Consider the following 6,800-nt stretch of genomic DNA (forward strand, 5'->3'; position numbering starts at 1 on the left):
TGCTGTAAACTATGACGTATTGTCCTCGTGCCGCGGAAACTTGAAGTGCTCTTCTATTTCTGCATAGTTTTGAGACAATCCTTAAAAAACCGTATTGTGCACATGTGGTAGTGTTTTTTCATACGAGAACTGTTTGGCATATATAATATTTATATTTTTAACGTTATCAAGCTTTAATTTATGCTATAAGTGATAAGTTTGTGTATTTTATACATTTTTTTTTAGAAAAAAATATATCTAAAAGAAAGGGAGATTTTATTCATTGATGGATATCAAAATATGATTGGAGTACACATTTACTGTGAAATATGGACGTCTAGCCAAAGGAACTCACATTTCTTATTGGGTAGTTTGAGTGATTACTTTATACGCTGTGTTACATTAACCATTCTGCTTGTATTTAAACATCCAAGTTATTTCAAATCTATCTTTTTAATTTTTTTGTTGGTAAATATGGTCACATGAAAAGATTTTAGTTTTTTTTTTATCACAATCTACTTTTACATTTATTCAGTTATCACAAAGCATTAAAAAAAAAAGACTAGCTCTTGTGCTTGGAGAGTGGCTTACACTGTTTGAGTTTTTATAATGTATTTAAAGTTAAGTTATTTCAAATTTTTTAAAAAGTATGGCAAATTTTATTTAATGTTACAAACATACACATATTTATACACATACGTATATGTATATTTAGAAGAAAAAATATTAATTTTATGTTAATAAATAACACTCGAAAAATAAATACTTACAAAAAATTATTAAATAGAAACGGAGAGTATAATAAAAATCTAAATATATATTAAAGGTGCAAAATATATATTATAGGGCCAACTGTTTGTGACACCTGATTTTTATAATTCGAATCATTTCTATCAAACTTATACGTTATTCTTATTTATATAAATTATGTAGGTGCATATAATATGTATTTGTATGTTCGTTTTGAATCAACGTTGGCGTATTGTCAAACCTTGTTATATTGTTGACATTATATCGTATTTACTGCATTTTGTGGTTACCTACCGTATTGTATGGGACTCGTCGCACATTATTCATTCAGTGTGTATCAGTTAAATTTTAATATAAAATGCTTTTTTTCAGAAAACTAAGGCTAAGAATAATGCCTGTATTATATACACGTCTTGTTTTGCACATGCCTATACTTACAAATAAAATTATATGTAAAATTTGTTTCAGTTTTGATGATTATTGATGCCTTAATCAAGGTAATCAATCAAATAATGTATTTTGGTAATACTCGTACAAAATCAATTAATAATTTCAAGGCTATATTATCAAAGTGAATTATTTTTTTAATAAGACGAAAACTGAATGTGAACAACAAAATTATAAAACTATCATCGTTATTCGGGCACTTCATCATTACGCCAAATACAATATATTACTATACTATACTGCTTACAAGAAGGTGATGTTTTATCCATCATGTCCGGTTATATATTATTGAAAATCCAGTTAGAAATTGCTAGTGGCAATAAGTCCACCATATAACCATGTATACCTTTGTTATTATTTTTATATTTATCACATTGTATATTATGGTAAGAACAGATTTATTATAATTATTATATTGCTGCATAAATAAATACCATATTTCGATGTTGCCAGGAATCGAACCCTGTACTTCAAGGATGTTAGGCTAAGGCGCTTACCACTACATCACGAGGTAAACAGTAATAAATACAATGCCAAATTATTTATATCACGTATTTATTAAAAAGCAGTAATTGTTCATTTGGAATTACGAATACATTATCCAAAATCTAATCATATATAGGTATAATAAAGTAAACAATTATCAATATTTATATTATGCAGAATTAGGGAGTTGCAGGAACAACAGTTGGAACAGGATCAGCAGCCCTAATAACTACGCGATCCTCGAACTTGATGGTGATCTCTTGGGTCTTCATGTTCGGAGTGAGGAACTTCGCGAGGGTATCAACTCCATCCCTTCCAACGCGGTCAAATGGGTATCCCATAGATCTTTTGTCTGGGTACTTCTTATCCTGAATACCACAGTAACTGTCAGCATCATTACATATTCCAGTTATGTCCTGAACAATTTTGTCATTTTCGTAGTTCGAAACCATAAAAAATAGGTCGAACTTCATTCCAGCAGCGGTTCCTTTAGGAATCAACATGTGTTGAGGCCAACCGCAGCCGCAGAAGTTAAATCCGTAAATTGCCGGATCAGTGTCAGCTGGACGGTTCGCATCTACACTGCGGAAAGTCCTCTCGAATGGAATTGTTACCGAAGAATCATTTGAGTTGTTTCTAATAGTATTGTTTCCCGGTACAAGTGTTACCCTAAACTTGTCAATTTCGATCATGAATTTTCTTTGTTCGTTAAAAGGCATAGCCACTCCGCCCTCCTTAAATTTAGGAGCAATAAAAACTCTCGCATAACCGACCAGTTGGGTTGTCGAAGCGTTTCTAACCACGGCAACAATATTAAATGCCTCTTGCTGAAGGTGAGTAAATCGAACCAATACTGCACTGCGAGGAGTAAAGTCTAATCCACGAGAAAGATCAACATCGCTTTGTTGCCAGTGAGTAATGAGAGTATTGGCAGCCTTGTTTGGTATTGTGACTTGTACACTTGTAACACTGACATTTGTAAACTCCAATTGCGGCACAGTATATTTCGGCATTTTGTCTTTGTGAGACACAAATACATCATTTACGAAATTATGCCAACGATAGAATACCGGATCTCGCATAGCAGTTGCGGTGTCTGACATTACTCCATACGGTTCCAAGTATCTTCCATCAGGGTCATGACAACCAGCAATCACCATGTGTCCTAGATTATGAACTGATCCATAAAGAGTTTGGTTCGGTGATAACATTGATGCTTCTACTATGTCACCTAGAATATCAATACCTGTTGTTTCCGTTAACGGTACTGTAGTTCCAGCTGCATTTACAACCGAGCCCTTTACAATAGCATCCTTAATATTTTTAATGTTTGTTTCTAGAGTGGCAAGTTTGATAATGCGATCACGATCTATATCGCTGAGCGGCGTGTTAGCTTGTCTACCGGGCCAATTTTGACTGGCTACTAAAACAGTTAATTTTGGAAAGTAACCTTCTTTAATAGCGACCCTTAAATTATCAAAACTAATAACACGAGGAAGATCGTTTGCAAAACGTTCGGCATTGTATCTAGCAATGACTTGTTGGTGCATGTAATAGAACAGTTCTCCTCGTCTATCTTTGGCAACAAGAGTACGATTAGCCGCACCTCCCGGATACACCAAATGCCAGTGCCAATGATGAAGATTGATGCCAATGTCCTCACGGAAGTAAGCGATTTTCTGTTCAGGTTCTTTGGAATTAGCGGTATATTCTCTAGGAAGAACAATTGGTTCACGAACAGGAACAGGAATAACTGCTGCCTCTGCACGTGCAGCGCCAAAGATTGTATTATCAACGAATTTTCCAGGGAAGACTTGTAGAAAATTAGGAATTGTCACATCACGGGTATCCTTTCTATGGAGAATGGCAACAGACAGCGCATAGTTGAACAAGTATGGATTCATTCTGTCGTGACAGTAGGCTGCCACACATATCAAATCGGAAACGTCTTTTTGATCCATGAATATTTTTATTAGTTTCTCGGCCATCTCAATATGCTTATCATTAAACAAACTTAATGGATCCTTCAAACCCATTTTCTGGGGAACAGAAATATCAGGAAGACTGATGTTCTTTATTGGGATTTTTTCTCTTGTATTATTGTCGAATCTCTTTGTAATATCTTCACGAAGCGTTCGGATCCGATCCTGCAAGTACGAATCGGGAACGTCGAATATCGCCCTCGCATCATCTCCTCTCGGTGTGATCATTGGCTCCGTTGGCCGTTCAAACATTAGTTGTAATATCCCCTTATGAGTGTAAGAGCACCCCGTATCGGAATCCACATCGTCCATTTTTTAAAGATTTACTATTCGAGAATATAACAAGAACAACTGAATTAAGTTTATGGATAAAGATGCTTGCTTTGCTTATATACTATACATCTAAAAGAAAACGTAGTGCTTTGTGCAAATTTACACACTTCTTGAAAGTTTCTGCGGTTTAAGTTTGGCAACCGCAATCAATTTTCAATTCATATCACTTAAAACTCCATGCAATTATTTTTTTTTTTTTTTAAAGAAACACTTTAGTTTATAGAATTTACACAATTATTTCAATTTTGGTGGCCATTTTAAATAATTTGTAAAAAACTAACTATTATGAATCAACTTGTAGTAGAGCGAGGTTCGAACCTCGGACCTATGATCCGCGAGTCTATTTCATAGTACCTGGACTGGTACCTGAAGCGTAAGACTGATTATCTTACCTTCATGTAACAAAAATGATCAAGATACGCTGCGATTGGTGTACCAATGCAGTGTTCTATGCACCATTAGGTGCGGAAAGGGAATGATGATAATGATGATGAAATATATTCACATGAGTAGATTGTAATAGAAAAAAAAACACATGTGTGATTTTATGATACTATGTTAATTAATAAAAAAAACATAATTGTATTAATAAAGACAACATCACAACAATAAATAAAAAAATTAAAAATTCATGAATGGTTTCGTATCCTGCGGTTTCGCAAATTCAATTATCAAATTGCATTATCTTACCTATGCCGTGCTCAAATCTTTCATTTTGTTTTTAAAAACAATCGTGTTTTTTTTCAATTTAACAAGGTCACAGTTACTTCCTGCCATAAAATACTACGAAATAAAAGATATAATTATTTATTTGCTTTGATTATAAAATATCAGAATCATGTTCCACAGGAAGTAAATAAAATATAAATTATCAATTGAAATATTTGAATATACAAACACAATAATATTAGGGGCTCAGAACACAACATGATCAAGTCCACATTTCTGCAAATTTCAACTGCGTATGCCACAGTATTAGCGTCCGACCGAAACAAGATTTTCAGCTGAATCCGAAACCAAATTTCGGCTTTTGGTCAAGTTTCGGTTGAAATCGAAACTTATTTAAGTAACAAAATACTGGATTTCACCCCCTAAGGAGTCATTTACATTAACAAATTACAAGGGGGAGAACATTTTCGAGAAGGGAATATGGATGTCTAGGCAGGGCTTACATTATTTTTTTACTTTTTATTTTATTTTATTTGGGATTTTTACAGCTATTACATAAACAAAATAATTAGAAAAATCTTAACAATACTAAAGCCAATTAAAAAAATCCACTGTAAATATAATGACACATAATATTTAAGAAAAGAAGTTTAGTAATTGTATTTGTGTGACGTTTGTATTCATGTGTATGTGAATGTGTGTATGCGTGAATGAGTGAGGGAGAGGATACATGTGCGTGTGGGAATGAATGAGGGAGAGGGTGCGTAAGTATGAAAAAAATAATTGTTTCAAACTTGTAAATTGTATTAAAAATGGTACAATAAAGAGCTTAGTAAAAGTAAGAAACCTTTTTGTTAAAATTCAAATGACGAAATGATATAAATTGGTTTTTTTTTTAAAGTATGTTAAATTTCAAAACCGTATTCTGAAAAAAAAAGCATTTTGTTTTAAAATTTAACTGATACACATCGAATGAATAATGTGCGACGAGTCCTATACAATACAGTAGGTAACCACAAAATGCAGTAAATACGAAATAATGACAACAATAATATAAAGTTTGACAATACGCGAACGTTGATTCAAAACGAATACACAAATGCATATTATATGCACCTACATAATATATAAATAAGAATAACATATAAGTTTAATAGAAATGATTTGGATTATAAAAATCAGGTGTCACAAACAGTTGGCCCGCAGTACGGGGATACATAATTATATTAAAAGATCTTCTCACTATAAAACTTATATTTATTCAGGGATAGAGAGCAACGGAGAGGAGGACGCGGACAAAGACAACTTATTACCTATGGCAGTTTTGATAAATTTAATATTTTTGGTAAATATATCTATTTCGTTAAATTTCCTGTTATACGTATCCATAATACGGTTAATCGTAGCGTTTTTTGACGAATTTGTTACGACCTATCATTGGCTGGTTTAGGTGGCCATTTTACACAGTGCGTAACATTCACCATTTTTTCTTTGTTTGAACATCCATATTTCTTCAACTATTTCATCTGTTAATTTGAGTGAAGTTAAAGATCTGAAACCTTTCTTGTTGTCGAGAAATTCATTCATCTGATCGAATTATTTTAATTTGTTAATCTTATGGATTTTTCAGAGGTGAAATCAAATAATGGTCAAGACATATGTGATAAACAATTTATAAATTAAATATATTTGCAATGTTATTATTAGAACACACATAACAATATGTATGATATGTGTGCCCTACTTTAAGATTTAAATTTTAAAAAAATTAAAAAATCCAGTTTTTTGTCTATGAACATTTAAACAAATTAAAAATATTGTATTAAAACCCACTGGTACAAGAAGTTAGAAAATTGTTTTCAGGCGTTTTCTAGTAAGTGAAATAATTCGATCAGATGATTTCTCTTTGCGACAATAAAGGTTTCAGCCCTTCGAATTCACTAAAATCAACAGACGGAAGAATCGAAGAAATATGGATGTTTGAACATACAAAAAAAGATGAATGTTACACAGGGTGAAAAGTAACCACTTTAACTGGCCAATGACTGGTCATAAACTGTTAAAATGCCTAGACTTCCATATTCTCTGCTCTAAAATGTTCTCCATTCTTGTTTTAATATGATTATTCATATACCTAGCTATTCAACTTGTGCT

General features: G+C 32.7%; 1 protein-coding gene and 1 pseudogene across 3 annotated transcripts in view; both read right to left on the reverse strand.

Annotated features, from left to right (window-relative positions):
* The window catches only part of LOC148284952 (neuroglobin-like), a 234,384-nt gene that overhangs the window by 85,724 nt on the left and 141,860 nt on the right, over positions 1 to 6,800 (reverse strand). The gene's annotated exons all lie outside the window — the stretch shown is intronic.
* On the reverse strand, positions 1,696 to 4,002 carry LOC148284953 (phenoloxidase 2 pseudogene; annotated as a pseudogene). Its single transcript, XR_015823328.1, has one exon. The product of XR_015823328.1 is annotated as a phenoloxidase 2 pseudogene (transcript).

The sequence above is a fragment of the Micrasema longulum genome, unplaced genomic scaffold (assembly GCF_059751315.1).
Source record: "Micrasema longulum isolate JH-2025_06_02 unplaced genomic scaffold, ASM5975131v1 h1tg000073l, whole genome shotgun sequence".
Lineage (NCBI taxonomy): Eukaryota > Metazoa > Arthropoda > Insecta > Trichoptera > Brachycentridae > Micrasema > Micrasema longulum.